Source organism: Mya arenaria, chromosome 8 (genome assembly GCF_026914265.1).
Source record: "Mya arenaria isolate MELC-2E11 chromosome 8, ASM2691426v1".
NCBI classification, from domain to species: domain Eukaryota; kingdom Metazoa; phylum Mollusca; class Bivalvia; order Myida; family Myidae; genus Mya; species Mya arenaria.
Genome location: NC_069129.1, coordinates 61,794,443 through 61,811,530, shown reverse-complemented (window position 1 = coordinate 61,811,530; position 17,088 = coordinate 61,794,443). Strand labels below are relative to the sequence as shown.

Sequence of the window (17,088 nt, the reverse complement as noted above, 5' to 3'; positions counted from 1 at the left end):
ATTTGGCGCGCCGTTCTGCCAAAACCTTGTTGTTGGGTAAACGCGGCCTATTAGACTTGAATGGTAACGGAGCTGTCCAGTTGCCAGCTGGACCACAAACGAAGTTTTCATTTATCAAGCTGATGAATTCTCTATCTTCCACTGAGAGACCTGGCTTATCATCGTCTTTTGTTTTCCTGAAGATTTCACAATCCTGGCTAAGTGGATTATATTCTTCTTTACAAAGGAAACTGTTTGTACAGGTAGATAACAGTGTTTCTACCATCACTAGAGATGCACGTTTTGTTCACAGTTAATGTGAGATTGTCTACCTGAATGTTTCTACTTCCTAAGCACGCTTCACCCACAATTACCCAGCCTAGTGCTAATTTCTGAGCGTAAGGTGTGTCTTTAGGTATCAAGTCCCTACCAATTAAGATCTGAATGTCAATATCATTGTTGACCTGCGGTATTTCGCGTTCAATGTTATTCAAATGATCATAGCATGCGGCTATTTCTGGCGTAGGGATTTCGTTTCTGTTGTTTGGTATATTCTTACATTCTAACACTGACGGGAGTTCAAATTCTTTGTCGCCAAGAAGGTTTGATATAATAAGGCTAGAAACTTTTCGACCACATGTCACTTTGGTGCCACTACAAGAATTCACAGAATACTCAATTATTTCACAATCTTCTAGATTCAAAGTGTCTAATAAGCTTGGACTAACTAATGTACGATTGGACTGGTCGTCTATTATTGCGTAAGTATTTACTTTGTTGTTTTTGTTTCCTTAATCATAAATGAAAACTGGCACAATTTTAGCGCACGACTTTCCAGGAAATTTCGTAGATCCACATACTTGAGTGCATGAGTTGTTCACTGTTTCAGTTGGCACCGTTCTCTCCCCGCCATGACGGCTGTCGATGTGCATGGCGGTATTATGTGACTTTCCACATTCTTCACACTTAATGTTCTCTTTACAATCTTTTGACTGATGGCTATTCCCAAAACACTTAAAACAAAGGCCTCCTTTCTTCAGTAGTGTTCGTTTGTCTGTGAACGATTTTGCCTTAAATTGTCTACATTGGCCGAGCGAATGTGACTTTCCCGGATGGAGGGCACAATTTGCATTTTCTGAAGACTTTTCAACATCTGTTTTTCTAGCGTGAACTACAGATCTTATTGGTTCCATTTTTCCACTTATTTTTGTCACAAATTGTTTTGATTCAGTTGGGAGCTGGAAACTTGGATCATTTCGAATCCTTGACTGTTTCTGAATGAATTCAACCATCAACGACAATGGTGGATGTGCAAGACCATGTGATTCCTTGTAGTTGCTTGCAATATTCACCCACTTTTCTAGCATGAAATTTGGCATTTTGCCCAATATTGGTGTGATTCCAACACTTGAATCAAAGTACGAAAGAGCGACTTCATATGCTTCATTTCCCTTGAGTGTTTGTATTTCCATCAAAATGTCACCGAGTTCATATAGCTTACTATAGTCTCTTTGTGTAATTTTCGGGAATGCTTGTAATTTTGCTGTTAGAGCCGAGAATACGCTTTCTGCTGTTCCGTATCTTTCGTCTAGACGTTGCCATAATAGTTTAACGGCTTTTGCTGCATTGTCCACACATTATGATTTAAGACTAATGGCATGTTTCCTAGATTCAGTGCCAAGCCATTTAATAAGCAAGTCTAATGTTTCTGAAGCAGACAAGTCCATTTCTTTCACTACATTAGTAAAAGTACCCTTCAACGCTTGGTAATTTTCTGATTTGTCACTAAACTGAATTAATCTTGATAATGTCAAGTCCTTCTTTAACAAAAACTTTGTGATGTCCTGCATGTGGTTCACATTGTCACTAATTGTTGGTTTGCATGTTGGGTGTGATCGTTATGCTTCTCCGCAGACATGTTCACAAATTAAAACACTCTTTGGACTTTTTGTTCAACTGGCACATGTAATGACTGTGAATTTCTTTCATCATCACTGTTTTCTAAGGCATCCACCTCTGCCTGTAACTCTGCAGCAATTTGTTCCTCTTTCAAAAGGTTCAATTGAATTTCATTGTCTTTCTTCTCTCTTGCAGCAGCGGCTTCTGCGACAAGTCTTTTTTCTTCTAATATTGAATGTTCTTTCATGAGCTCCGCTTCCTTTACCGCATACTGTAAGCGAGCTTTAGCAGCGGCCGCTTTAGCCCTACTAGATGTACTGGTGCAACTTTTACGTGAGTGACACTGTAGCGGTGAAAATACTCCACTGGTTGATTGGAGCTTCTTTATGAGTGATTCTCTAAGTGTTTGTATTTCAGTCTCTCTTGATTTACTGATTGATTTTTCCTCTTCAAGTTTCTGAATGGAAAGGTCAGTTCTTGTTTCTCTCAAAAAGTCCAAATTCTTCTGAAATACAAGGCGATATGAATTAACTTTTGAATTAAGTACTGTTTCAATAGCTAGAAGTGATTCATACGAACATTCCTCAATACTTGCACTAATAGTGTCCTTCACTGCTTCCCACTCAGTTTTCAATGAAGATGCGTATTTCTGATTCACTTGCTCGAATTCCTCCATTGCTTTGAAGGCAAGTGATCGGATCCTCAGTTGAGTCTTGTCTGAATGGTCCATGTCAGTCTAGTCTTCATACTATGACTGCCTCAATGTTGTCTAATAAACAAATAACAGCCATGTAAACCATACCATCTTTATTGGTGTCAAATTGCTAAGAAGCTGAAAACAGACAATAGTTCTCATTTACATAGTGTTCCTAACAATATGTACTTGAATATTTTTAACAAAATCTAAGTTAACATAAAGAATTGCCATAAAAACACATTTGGTACGAACAGGTCATAGTCCGAAAGCGTACAAAAAATTATCGAGGAATTTTCATATTAAAACGAATTATTACAAACTGACACTTTGCTGAATTGTTAACTATACATTTATCTATCAAAATACACCAAAAATATGATAAAACTTACACTGTGCGGACTCTAAATGGACATTCAACATAAAAATCTTCTTTAACATGTGCGAAAATGTTTTACTTACGAATGAAAAATGAAACCAAAGATAAGACAACTACCACAAAGTGAAATTACCGGCAAGACAAAACAGTTCGCATAAAATGCGAATATACAGTTCCATGACAGTATACTTCCAATTTGGCCAGGTACCTAGCGCATTGGGTTTGTGCTTTAAGTTATGCATAAAAAATATCCCTACTCAAATGAAATTAAAACATGACAGGCACTTGTTAACTTCCTCTGCTTCTTCATCATTCCTTTCACTTAAAAGTTTGTCACTTAAAAAGTGTCTAACGTTTTCATCGAAAATCCTTACATCAAGTTAGTCTTTCTGGCTTGCTTGCTCGATCGCTGATTATTCTTTTTATGACAGTAAAATGTTTTCTTTGACACAGTAAACGCCATATATGTTTCCCGAGGTATCTTCTATTGTAAACCTGGAAGGTATAATTTCCGGTTGTGTGCACATGCAGACAAAATGGTACATACTCTGCAAAAGAAAACATGATATTTGCGATATTTTATTGACTCTTTCAAATAAAACCTTAAAGAATTGAGATCATTTTCTGCCTTAAGCTCATTCAAAGTATGTCTTTTCAATTTGAAATTCTTCATGATAACACTATACTTCATACATTCATTAGCATTTTGATTGTAAATCGATGGGTTACTGCCAGAACCTGCTATCTACGTATTTTGAAATTTTTCAGGACACACATTTTTTTGTTTAAAAAAACTAAGAATCACTATTCAGATATTTAAACACAAGAACTATATTCTTATACATGTATTTTATTATACTAGATATATGTTGTAGAAAAACATGCAGTTATAGTGTGAATATTTGATAAAATTGTTTTGGCTCTCAAAAATATCCCATTTTTACATGAGATACATGCTGCCATAACATTCTAACATCTCATAGCTGGTTTTGGCTTTTCATGAATTACATATTTAATTAAAAACATTTGTGCCAAAACAAGCTATGTAAAAATAGAATGTCTCCAAATGCAAAACAGTATGCCTTGAATCGAGCTAAAACATGCTAACTTAAACTATCAATGGTACTTTCTGTCTGAATCATAATTATCAAAAAGTGGCTGCTGTGATTATGCCAAAACATGGGATGTCTTATTTTGCCAGGATAATACTATGTCTTATTAACATTCAAACTACCGATGAAAGAGCTTAAATTCTTATACCTTTAATTGGCATTAACATTTTAAACGATATTTGCGGATTAAAAGAACACTGGTCCTTTTTGGGGATGTGAAATGATAAATTATAATTTTCATTGAATATTGATCTGTACTTGGACATCTTTACTGGTTCCCTGCTATCCGACTTACATTTCTCTACATACAGCTCATACATTTATGGTAAGGTCAGTTCTGGTCCTAGAAATTGCCTGTTTGTCTCCTTCCTTACATAGTGTCCACTTACTTTCGGAAATGTCTCGATATGCCTTTTTGCATAAGTAATTTGTTCAATGTCCAATTTGTTGTGTGGATCATGTTTTCCCCTTAAATCCTTGCCAGTAAAGTGTCCACCTTTTTTAGATTTCATTGCATGATCAATATATGCCTTGCCTATACACAAAATGTCTTCATGAAAAAGGATTTACAGATTTGATGCCTCGTGTCGTCAACTTAAAGTGAAAACTTTCTTGCGACTTGTTTCCTCTTTGATTTGGCTTTACCCTCATCATCTAAGTATGTCCGTGTATTTACTTCATCAATTCTAGCACACACATAATCCTTCTGTCGTTCGTAATTTCCTAATGCCCAAAATGACTCAAACAACTGTTGTCTCTGTTCTTGTGTTATTTTTGTTCCTCATTTCAGTCTGCATTTGCTACAAGCAATTGGCTGTAAAGCTTTAGCTGGCATGACCTTTCCTTCTGATGTTGTGTACTGTTCTCCAGATAACCGTAGCTGCTTCCGTACATTCTTTTTCCAGTTATGTGGAGTTGCTTTCCTTTTGCGAGTAAGCAACTTCTTCTCTGGAGTTATATGTACGGCTTTTTAGCTCACCTGTCACGTAGTGACAAGGTGAGCTTTTGTGATCACTCTTCGTCCGTCGTCCGTCCGTCCGTCCGTCCGTCCGTCCGTTCACAATTGCTTGTGAACACAATAGAGGTCACAATTTTGACCTAATCTTTATGAAACTTGGTCAGACTGATCATCTCTATAAAATCTAGGTCAAGTTCGATATTGGGTCATCTGGGGTCAAAAACTAGGTCACTAGGTCAATTAGTAGAAAAACCTTGTGAACACAATAGAGGTCACAATTTTAGCCTAATCTCAATGCAACTTGGTCAGAATGGTCATCTCTATAAAATCTAGGTCAAGTTCGATATTGGGTCATCCGCGGTCAATAATTAGGTCACTAGGTCAATTAGTAGAAAAACCTTGTGAACACAATAGAGGTCACAATTTTAGCCTAATCTCAATGCAACTTGGTCAGAATGATCATCTCTATAAAATGTAGGTCAAGTTCGATATTGGGTCATCCGCGGTCAACAACTAGGTCACTAGGTCAATTAGTACAAAAACCTTGTGAACACAATAGAGGTCACAATTTTAGCCTAATCTCAATGCAACTTGGTCAGAATAATCATCTCTATAAAATCTAGGTCAAGTTCGATATTGGGTCATCCGCAGTCAATAACTAGGTCACTAGGTCAATTATTAGAAAAACCTTGTGAACACAACAGAGGTCACAATTTTGACATAATCTTTATGAAACTTGGTCAGACTGATCATCTCTATGAAATCTAGGTCAAGTTCGATATTGGTTCATCTGGGGTCAAAAACTAGGTCAGTAGGTCAATTAGTAGAAATACCTTGTGAACACATTAGAGGTCACAATTTTAGCCTAATCTCAATGCAACTTGGTCAGAATGATCATCTCTATAAAATCTAGGTCAAGTTCGATATTGGGTCATCCGCGGTCAATAACTAGGTCACTAGGTCAATTAGTAGAAAAACCTTGTGAACACAATAGAGGTCACAATTTTAGCCTAATCTCAATGCAAATTGGTCAGAATGATCATCGCTGTAAAATGTAGGTCAAGTTTGATATTGGGTCATTCACGGTCAATAACTAGGTCACTAGGACAATTAGTACAAAAACCTTGTGAACACAATAGAGGTCACAATTTTAGCCTAATCTCAATGCAACTTAGTCAGAATGATCATCTCTATAAAATCTAGGTCAAGTTCGATATTGGGTCATCCGCGGTCAATAACTAGGTCACTAGGTCAATTATTAGAAAAACCTTGTGAACAAAATAGAGGTCACAATTTTAGCCTTATCTTAATGAAACTTGGTCAGAATGATCATCTTAACATAAGCTAGGTCAAGTTCCATATTGGGTCAACCCAGGTCAAAAACTAGGTCACTAGGTCAATTAGTAGAAAAACCTTGTGAACACAATAGAGGTCACAATTTTAGCCTAATCTCAATGCAACTTGGTCAGAATGATCATCTCTATAAAATGTAGGTCAAGTTCGATATTGGGTCATCCGCGGTCAACAACTAGGTCACTAGGTCAATTTGTACAAAAACCTTGTGAACACAATAGAGGTCACAATTTTAGCCTAATCTCAATGCAACTTGGTCAGAATAATCATCTCTATAAAATCTAGGCCAAGTTCGATATTGGGTCATCCGCAGTCAATAACTAGGTCACTAGGTCAATTATTAGAAAAACCTTGTGAACACAACAGAGGTCACAATTTTGACCTAATCTTTATGAAACTTGGTCAGACTGATCATCTCTATGAAATCTAGGTCAAGTTCGATATTGGGTCATCTGGGGTCAAAAACTAGGTCAGTAGGTCAATTAGTAGAAATACCTTGTGAACACATTAGAGGTCACAATTTTAGCCTAATCTCAATGCAACTTGGTCAGAATGATCATCTCTATAAAATTTAGGTCAAGTTCGATATTGGGTCATCCGCGGTCAATAACTAGGTCACTAGGTCAATTAGTAGAAAAACCTTGTGAACACAATAGAGGTCACAATTTTAGCCTAATCTCAATGCAACTTGGTCAGAATGATCATCGCTATAAAATGTAGGTCAAGTTTGATATTGGGTCATTCACGGTCAATAACTAGGTCACTAGGTCAATTAGTACAAAAACCTTGTGAACACAATAGAGGTCACAATTTTAGCCTAATCTCAATGCAACTTGGTCAGGGATGTTCCTTGCATGAAGCTCTACCAAAGTTGTTCAAAGACATGGATTCCATGCGAAACTCTGGTTGCCATGGTAACCGATAAGAAAAACTTAAAAAAAATTCTCCTCCAAAACCACAAGGGCTAGAGCTATGATATTTGATATGTAGCATCACCTAATGGACCTCTACCAAGATTGTTCAAATTATGCCCCTGGGGTCAAAAATGACCCCGCCCCGGGTCACGTGGTTTACATAGACTTAGATATGGAAAACTTAACAAATCTTCTCCAAAACTAGAAGTCCTAGGGCTTTGATATTTGGCATGTATAATTACTTTATGGACATCTACCAAGATTGTTCTAATTATGCCTCTGGAGTGATAAGAGGCCCTGCCCGGGGGTCGCAAGTTTTACATAGGCTTATTTAGTGAAAACTTAAAATCTTGTCTAAAACCACAAGGCCTAGGCATTTGATATATGGTATGTAGCTTTACCTTGTGGTTCTCTACCGAGATTATTCAAATTATGCCCCTGAAGTGATAAGAGGCCCTACCTAGGGGGTCACAAGTTTTACATAGGCTTATATAAGGAAAGTGTTTAAAAATCTTCTTGTCTGAAAATGCAAGGCCTACGCATTCAATATTTGGTATGTATCATAACCAAGTGGTCCTCTACCAAGATTGTTCAATTTATGCCCCTGGGGAGAAGAGGCCCTATCCTGGGGGGAGTCACAAGTTTTGCATAGGCTTATATAGAACAAAAAACTTCTTGTCTAAACCAACAAGACATTGGCATTTTATATGTGGCATAACCTAGTGGCCCGCTACCAAGATTGTTCAATTTGTGCACCTGTGGTGAAAAGAGGCCTCACCCTGGGTGTCACAAGTTTTACATAGGCTTATATAGGAAAAAACTTTAAAATTTTCTTGTCTGAAGCCACAAGGACTAGGTCTTAAATATTTGGTTTGAAGCATTGCCTACTGATAGGGTCATGTGGGGTAAAAAACTAGGTCAGTGGGACAAATAAAAGAGTGGCCTCTAGGGGCCATACTTTTCATTGGATCTTTATGATAATAGGTCAGAATGTTCACTTTATTTAGCAAAGCTACAGGTGAGCGATACAGGGCCATGATGGCCCTGCTTTGCAAATCCCAGCAGCAATGACAGGGTCCTGAATGCTGACTCTCCACTGAAATATCATATATAATTATTTATACAAAACAATTTATGACCAAGGACAACATAAGTTTATAGTCAGGACCAACTGGACCATATACTGCTCACCTGTTCACAATTGCTGTTTAAAGCTGCACTCTCACAGATTTACCGTTTTTACAACTTTTTTATTTTTCGTCTTTGAATGAGCAATTTTTTGCATAAATATCTGCAAACTAGTGATAAAAGACTGCTGACAAAAGATCGGATCGCAGATTTTCATATTTCTGTTCTAAAATTAATGTTTCATGGCTAAAACCGTTAATAGCGGTTTAAGAACAAAAGCTGTCACAGAGACAGCTTTTTCGACTATTCCCCTGCTTTTCAGTGTAAGGATTGAAAAGTTTTGGCGAAACATGCATGGATCACTGTTAGATTAGATTTCAATACAATACATGATGTGCTGAGATATTAACATAAATGTGGTTACATGCAAAATTTTAACAAGAATTTTTAAGCGTAATAATAAAAGGCCATTATTTGCAAAATACAGTTATCTAACTTGGTTATTCAATTAGGTTGGGTGGTTGAATACCATTGTATAAAGTCTCAATGCAATACATTAAGTAGTTGCTGAGATATTATCCTATGTGTGCTAACATGCAAGACCTTAACCAGAATCGCATAATAAAGGGGCAAAAATTATATAATATGAAAGATAGAGTTATCTTACTTGATTAAATAAGAAGGTTAAATGGTTGGGAGCCTGTGTGTAAAGTTTCAATGCAATACATGCTGTATTCGCTGAGGTATTGACTTAAAAGTGGTGACATGCAAAACCTTAACCAAAATTTCTAAGTCTAATAATAAAGGGCAATTATTTGCATTAAGTGCAAACCAGAGTTATCTTGGTTAATTAAGTAGGTTGGATGGTTGAGTACCATTGTATCAAGTCTCAATGCAATACCTCAAGCAGTTGCTGAGATATTAACCTATGAGTGCTTGCACGCAAAACCTTAACCAGAATTTCTAAGTCAAATAATAAAGGCCTATTTTTTGCATTAAATGCAAACTATAGTTATCTAACTTGGTTAATAAGGTAGGTTGGATGGTTGACTAACATTGTATCATGTCTCAATGCAATACCTCAAGTAGTTGCTGAGATATTAACCTATGTGTGCTTGCACGCAAAACCTTAACCAGAATTTCTAAGTCAAATAACAAAGGCCTATTTTTTGCATTAAATGCAAACTAGAGTTATCTAACTTGGTTAATTAAGTAGGTTGGATGGTTGAGTACCATTGTATAAAGTCCCAATGCAATACCTCAAGTAGTTGCTGAGATATTTACCTATGTGTGCTTGCATGCAAAACCTTAACCAAGGGGCGAAGCCGACGCCGATGCTGACGCTTGGGTGAGTAGTATAGCTCTCCTTATTCTTCGAATAGTCGAGCTAAAAATGCATAAAACATCAATTTTCAAACTTTAAAATAAAAATCTGTGATCTTATTTTTGTCAGCATCTTTTTGCATAAATTGGCTTGTTCCAAGACAACAATTAAAAAAGTTGTCAAAACATTCAATCTGTTAAGAGAGCAGATTCAAATATTGGGTTGAAATTATGGATGATCGAGGGTCACCAAGGATATTCAAATGATTGACTTTATTCCAATTTCTTGATAGCGCATGAGCCAGCATCAAACTTAAAAAATATTTTATGAAAATAAACAGTTTGACCAAGTTTCATTCTACGGTCAAAATCATGGCCTTGAGAGTATTAAGGTTTTTCTTTAGTTTGACTTAATGATCTAGCTTTTGACTGCATATCCCAAATTTAAAACTGATCTATCTGTAATGAAGACGATCTTTCCAATAAAGTTTGAATGATCTTGAATTTTTCTTTGATTTGACATTTTGACCTCATTTTTACCCCACATGAAACATAATGAAACTCAACATAGATTTTTTGAATAAAAAGACAATAATAATAAAGAACAAGAGCTGTCACAGTATGTGACAAATGCCCCCGAATGTGACATTGACCTATGAACAAGGTCAGTACATGAAAAGTTAAAGATCAAACAAATACATATGGCAAGTTATTTTAAATTGCCTCTGAACATAAAAAATACCACCCATACTTGACAACCTACATTCTTATGTCCTTATATTCAGCATTCCATTGTGAATAAACACTAAGTGTATCTTTCACCTTAGAGGTAGGGACATGGGTCTTGCACGTGACAAGTCGTCTTGGTATGTCAAACACATGTGGCAAGTTATTTTAAAATCTGTCCACACAAAAAAAAGTTACAGCCCGGACATAACAACCAATACTCTTTATCCTTATATGCAGCACTCCATTGTGAATAAACACCTAAGTGTGACCTTGACCTTAGAGGTAGGGACACGGTTCTTGCACGCGACACGTCGTCTTGGTATGTCGAACACATGTGGCAAATTATTCTAAATTCTATCCATACAAGGGAAAGGTACAGCCCAGACACTACATATACTCTTATGTCCTTATATACAGCATTCCATTGTGAATAAAGTGTGACCTTGACCTAAGAATAGTGACACGGGTCTTGCACCTGACACGTTGTCTTGGTATGTCAAACACATGTGGCAAGTTATTTTATAATCTGTCCATACAAGGGAAAGTTACAGCCCGAACAAAACCTATACTCTATGTCGTTATATGCAGCATTCCATTGTAAATAAACACTAAGTGTGACCTTGACCTAAGAGGTAGGGACAGGGCTCTTGCACGCAACACGTCGTCTTGTTATGCCGAACACACGTGGCAAGTTATTTTAAAATCTGACCATACAAGGGAAAGTTACAGCCCAGGCATGACAATCTATACTCTATGTCCTTATATATATGCAGCATTCCATTGTGAATAAACACCTAAGTGTGACCTTGACCTTAGAGGTAGGGACACACTTCTTGCACGCGACACGTCGTCTTGGTATGTCGAACACATGTGGCAAGTTATTTAAAAATCTGTCCATACAAAGGAAAGTTACAACCCGGACACGACAACCTATACTCTATGTCCTTATATGCAGCATTCCATTGTGAATAAACACTTAAGTGTGACCTTGATCTAAGAGGTAGGGACACGGGTTTTGCACGCGACACGTCGTCTTGGTATGCCGAACACATGTGGCAAGTTATTTTAAAATCTGTCCATACAAGGGAAAATTACAGCCCGGACACGACAACCTATACTCTATGTCCTTATATGCAGCATTCCATTGTGAATAAACACTAAGTGTGACCTTGACCTAAGAGGTAGGGACACGGGTCTTGCACGCGACACGTCGTCTTGGTATGCCGAACACATGTGGCAAGTTATTTTAAAATATGTCCATACAAGGGAAAGTTACAGCCCGGACACGAGTTATTGAGCCGGACACACGGACGGACGGTGTGATTTTAATATGCCCACCTTCGGGGGCATAAAAACATGTTTGGCCTGTTTTGTGTTTACAAGACAATTTTTTTATTTGACTTATGTTACCGTAAACAAGTGTCAAACTTGACCTAAATTTCTTGACGACAAATTTCTGCACGGGCCATTTAATGGAAGTGCCCACACACTGCAGGTGAGTCACATTTTATAAAACATATAAAGGCATATAAAGGTCTTATCAAATAAGAAATCATGAAGTGACTGCATTTGTTCAGTAAGAGATGATCAAGTAATATTTATTTATAAAGTCGGGTGTACAATATATAGAAACACAAGCTTTGAAGAGCTTTGAAAGATCCGAGGTTTATACCTGGGAGTCTGAGCGTTGCAGTGGTAGATGTAGTCCAGGATTGTGTGGTCATCGAATAAGTGGGCAAATTTGGCCTGCAGGTCGGGTCGGAAACGGCGGATCAAACCCGGTCCTGAAACATAGAGAATGATGCATCAGTTCAAAGAGTCTTACTAGCTTAGTCCTTAGTTAGCAAGCTATGAACACTTGGTTCGCCATTTATACCTACAGTATATAAGTGATAAGTCTAAAATTATACATGAAGGATAACTGTTACTAATTAGCATACATGTTTGAAAAATGAAATCAACTTTACAAATACATGTACAATATATATCTAAGGCCATACCAAATTCACGGTATGTTTGTTCCGCCAATTTCCCACACCCATTTTTTTGAAAATGTAAAAAAATATCTATACTTTTTGTGCTTCTGCATGTATATTTTTCTCAGACACCAAAATAGTTAGCTTTTCTGCAACCTGCAATTTTTTCTATTATAATATCCCTTTGATTTGTAAAGGGAAGTAATCGATGCATTGAGTTTGATATATTAATCAGTTTAGCATTGTAAAATGTACTTAACATGTTTTTGTTATTTTCAAACTGAGGTGAAATGTTGTTTTCTCACTGAATTTTTTTTCAATAGGCAACAGTTTAAAATAAAAATGCAAAACATTTAACTGTGAAATGTTCATCATGATGATATTAAAATGGCATTTTTTTATAAACGGTTCAAAATAGGAAAAGGATCTATAACATCAAATTGCATCATGTATTACACTTACATGAATGTATTACAACATTGAAAGTGTTCTGCACAAACACTAATATTAAAGCAGTTATTCTGAAGCAAAAATAGACACACCCAATGGGCCAGCTACTCGCACAACGGCGAGAGGGTTGAAGGGGGACAGAACCTTAGCGATTGCCCTGACCCAGGTAGGAATGCGCCGACTGCGGTCACTCTCCCCTGTTGGACGCTCCGGAAATACCCATGGATCGACCAGGAACAGGTGCTCAATATTCTCTGGATATTTCAATGCATAAGCACTGGCTAGATATGCACCTAAGCTGTGTCCTAATAAAGCCATTTTTTTCTATCTTCATTTCCTGACGCCACTCCTCTATAGATTCAACAAATTCTATTTCAACAAGTTTTGCACTTGAACTAAACTTTGGTCTAGAGCTACGACCAAACCCTAATAAGTCAAAGGCATACACTGGTCGTTTCACAGCGAGATCGTCAATGCTCTGAACCCATAGTCCAACACCACCTCCCATCCCATGGACCATTACCAGCGGAGTGTTGGGTTTGTCCTTGTTAGCAACTATCATCCATATTCTGTGCTGACTTTGAGGTAATGTAATAAAACATTTTTCTACTGTGCTTTTAAGGCCTAAAAAAGAACAGAATTAAATGAAATTACATGTCATGTTTCTACACGATGGCTATGACTTTAAAACACTTTCTAATTTCAAAAATTTAAACATGTTTCGTGAAGTTACTGTTTGCACTTATACGTTAAAACTCAGGCCAGAGTTTTTTTTATTTTTTGTTTCTCAAACTTTTGAAAAAATATAGACACAGGAGGAGGGAAATAATTAAAATAAACATTTTTTAGGCTATTTGTTGATAAACTATCTAAAGGGACTATACACCAGATTGGCACCAAAAACAGTTTTTTTCTGTGACGAATCTCAGGACAAATATTTAATAAAATGTTTAACTCTTTAATATCATAATTGTAAAAAAAATACCAAAATGAAAAAAGAAAATAGAGTCGGAGACCAGGTTCAAACCGGTGTCGCCAAAATTGCAGTCCAGTGTTGTATCCACTGTGCTAAAGCATTGGAATATTTAAGCTATATTCCTAACTTGGTAATATCACATGATAACATCGACTAGCCAATCACGCATAAGAATGAATTCTACTAGGTATACATACCTAGTAATCTCTTGCAATGGAAAAATATGAAAAAACTGCGAAAAACTAATAAATTGTAAACTATGTGGTACTTCAGTTGCTTAGTTTCAATGCATTGTACACATCGATACCAAGTTATTGTCAGTTTTCGACATGTTTTTCCCCGCTATATCATCATACGGTTTATGGCCCCTTTAATTTCTCAAGTTTAAGATGCATGTTTTTTTTAAAACATTTGATTATCGGAAACAGTTTTCCTTAACTCTTATTGTTTTAATTAACTGTTCATTTTTTGTGTATTTCCATTATCATGCATTAAATTTTAAAAGCTTGTTAATAAATGTATATATATATATATATAAATGTAAAAATTACAAGCTAAGGGTAGATAGGGATTTTTTTTTCCAAATACACTTTATGTTAGAATCATTTTTTGGTGAATAGGGCAATATCTTGTGATAGTTAGTGATAGTGATTAGTAAATGTTTAAATAAAAAAGTGTGTTTCACCACATTCCAAACTTGATTTGTAAATGTTTGTCAATTAAGTCATCAAATAAAGTCATCAAATGACTTAAATGCGGTAACTTGTTCTATTGAATAAGGAGTGTCATTGTCTGATGACAGGATGTTTTTAAATCATTGTGATGAATGTTCTTTTAAAAATTGCTTTGAATATTTTTTTCAATGGTTCCTGAAAATTGAATGCCTCTAGAGCCAAATCACGTTTTTTTTTGTTTTTCGGCCAACTTGGCCCAGAGGCTTTGATTGTACACATAAAGTGCATACTTGCTTAAAATAATTGTTTTCATTTTGATTTTCAGCAATACCGGGCAGAAAAGGTCGGGAAAAAACAGTTATTGGAATGTATTATTTTTTTCTGAAAAAATAGCAAAATATGGGGTCGACGGGTCTGAGAAACCAAAAATAAAAAACCTCTCACCTAAAACATTTAGATATTTACTTTAAACAGTATGAATGAAAATTTGATCCCTTTTCAACACTTCATTCGGAGCCAAAGACAATTAAGTTAAGTTATTAAATTCCACCTTATTTGCCTGATTTCACCAGAAGAAGTGCTGAAGTTTATTATTCCAAAAAAAATGTTCATATAATATAATATTATCAAAAGTCAGGAGAAAAGAAATCTAAAAGTGTCTGATAACTTCAGTCATCGCCACTGGTACCAATACTGGTACTAGGCTATCAGGGCAGTGTTATCCATTTTGAAACAAAAAATGTCAACTAATCAAGTGCAAAAATGAGATGATTTATTGCTTAATGACTTACGACTGAGAATTCGAGATTCGATCTGTACAAGGTGAGCCATGGATGTTGGAATCCACTTCAGCCAGCTTGATGGAGGATCACTGAAAAAGATTAACACAACAATCAACATTTACGTAAAAGTAAAAAAAAAAGAATCTCAAACAAAAAAGTGTTATTAATTGCGATCGACTATCTATATAGATACTTCCAGTCAGTATAACAAAGTCACACAGAATATCCGCAACTACAACACTTGACAAACCTATGATTATATTTCACCAGTGACTGTGAATTCTGCTCAACTTCGTCTTTGCTTCCCATTTCCAGCACTTTCTTGTTTACCTCAGTTATGAATGATGTTCTTTCTCATTGCAGAAAAATCATTTAGTAATCATCTACGAATTTCATATAATGTTCTACTTCACGACCTTTAAAAAAGAAAACAAGGACTATATTACTCAAGTATGCAAACAGTTGAATCATCCGCCATTTTGTCCATCAGGTGATAAGTTTTGGTTACAGACCACTATTTTTTACGATAAGTGCGCAGTGATCTCCCCTATCATTACGTTTTCGCTAAAGTGTTAAACTAGAGCAGTGAACAACTCCTACCATGGGCCTTTAAACCATGGTTTATATTTTATAGGTCCGTGCTCCTACTAACTAAGATAAAATACCTCGGAAGAAAATGTTTACCTATGGAAATAAGCTCTTAGCATATCCATGTATGTTATTGGTTATCCAGCATAGATTCATTTAGATTAGCATTAGCGAATCGTTGTCACTGACATAATCATAAAACTTATGTAATTAACTTGTATACAAATGTACTCAGATGAATATGCATGGATCATTCACCCAGATGTGTAAAGCACTTATAATAGTGTTGTCATGTCTTATGCACCTACTAATGTTAATACCTAACGGGGGATGGTGGTGGGGGTGGGGTGGGGGGGGGGTTGATGTCATACAGGGGATATTATAGAGCTTATAGAAAAAAATAGTTTATCACAATTTCTATTTGTTTTAGCGGCGCACATCACCCGGTCGGACATATTATTGGAAGATGACAACATGTAGATATTATAATTTGATTTTCAATTTACTGTTTGAGGGTTGACCTTCAAATATCATATTCTCTCACCAAAGAATTTGGTTTCCATGTTATTTGAATGATTATTGGACTTGTTACTTTTTATCAATGTTTGTAATGACCTCGGTTTTTACATACTCACTAGACTTACTAGATCCATTTGCTTATGGGAAATTTCGCAAGTACTCGTCAACTGCCAATTTTGAAGACCCATCCATAAGCCAGGTGAAATTCGAACTATTCTTTTCAAACTGAAGGACCCAGTTTTATAAGGGTATGAATAAGCCAAATTAATGATTTCTATGAAACGTTTATACCTCCTTTTATCACATTTTTAAACTCTTATAAAAAAAATCGGACTTATTTTTCAATTTTAGTTAATTCATTAATCAATGAACATAAGGTTAAAACATATGCATTACATTTGGGAATAATCTTTCGTGGACTACAATTTTGTTCGTGTTTGAAATGAGCTGTTAGACGTTTTGCACGTTGCTGACTAGCCTCGCACACTATGATATGCAATCAAATTTAAGTACATAACCTGATGAAATCATATGAACATATATAAACAATCAAACTCACGAGTTTTAAATTGTATACACACAGAAAGTTTTACGGGCCATTTAGACGCTTATTAAACGAGATCCTTAAATTAAATTCATCCTTGCAATTAAATTT

At 36.1% G+C, this 17,088-nt stretch overlaps 1 pseudogene; it reads right to left on the bottom strand.

Moving 5' to 3' along the window:
* Positions 1 to 1,906: 1,906 nt before the first annotated feature.
* Positions 1,907 to 15,780, bottom strand: LOC128244435 ((Lyso)-N-acylphosphatidylethanolamine lipase-like; annotated as a pseudogene).
* Positions 15,781 to 17,088: the final 1,308 nt, after the last annotated feature.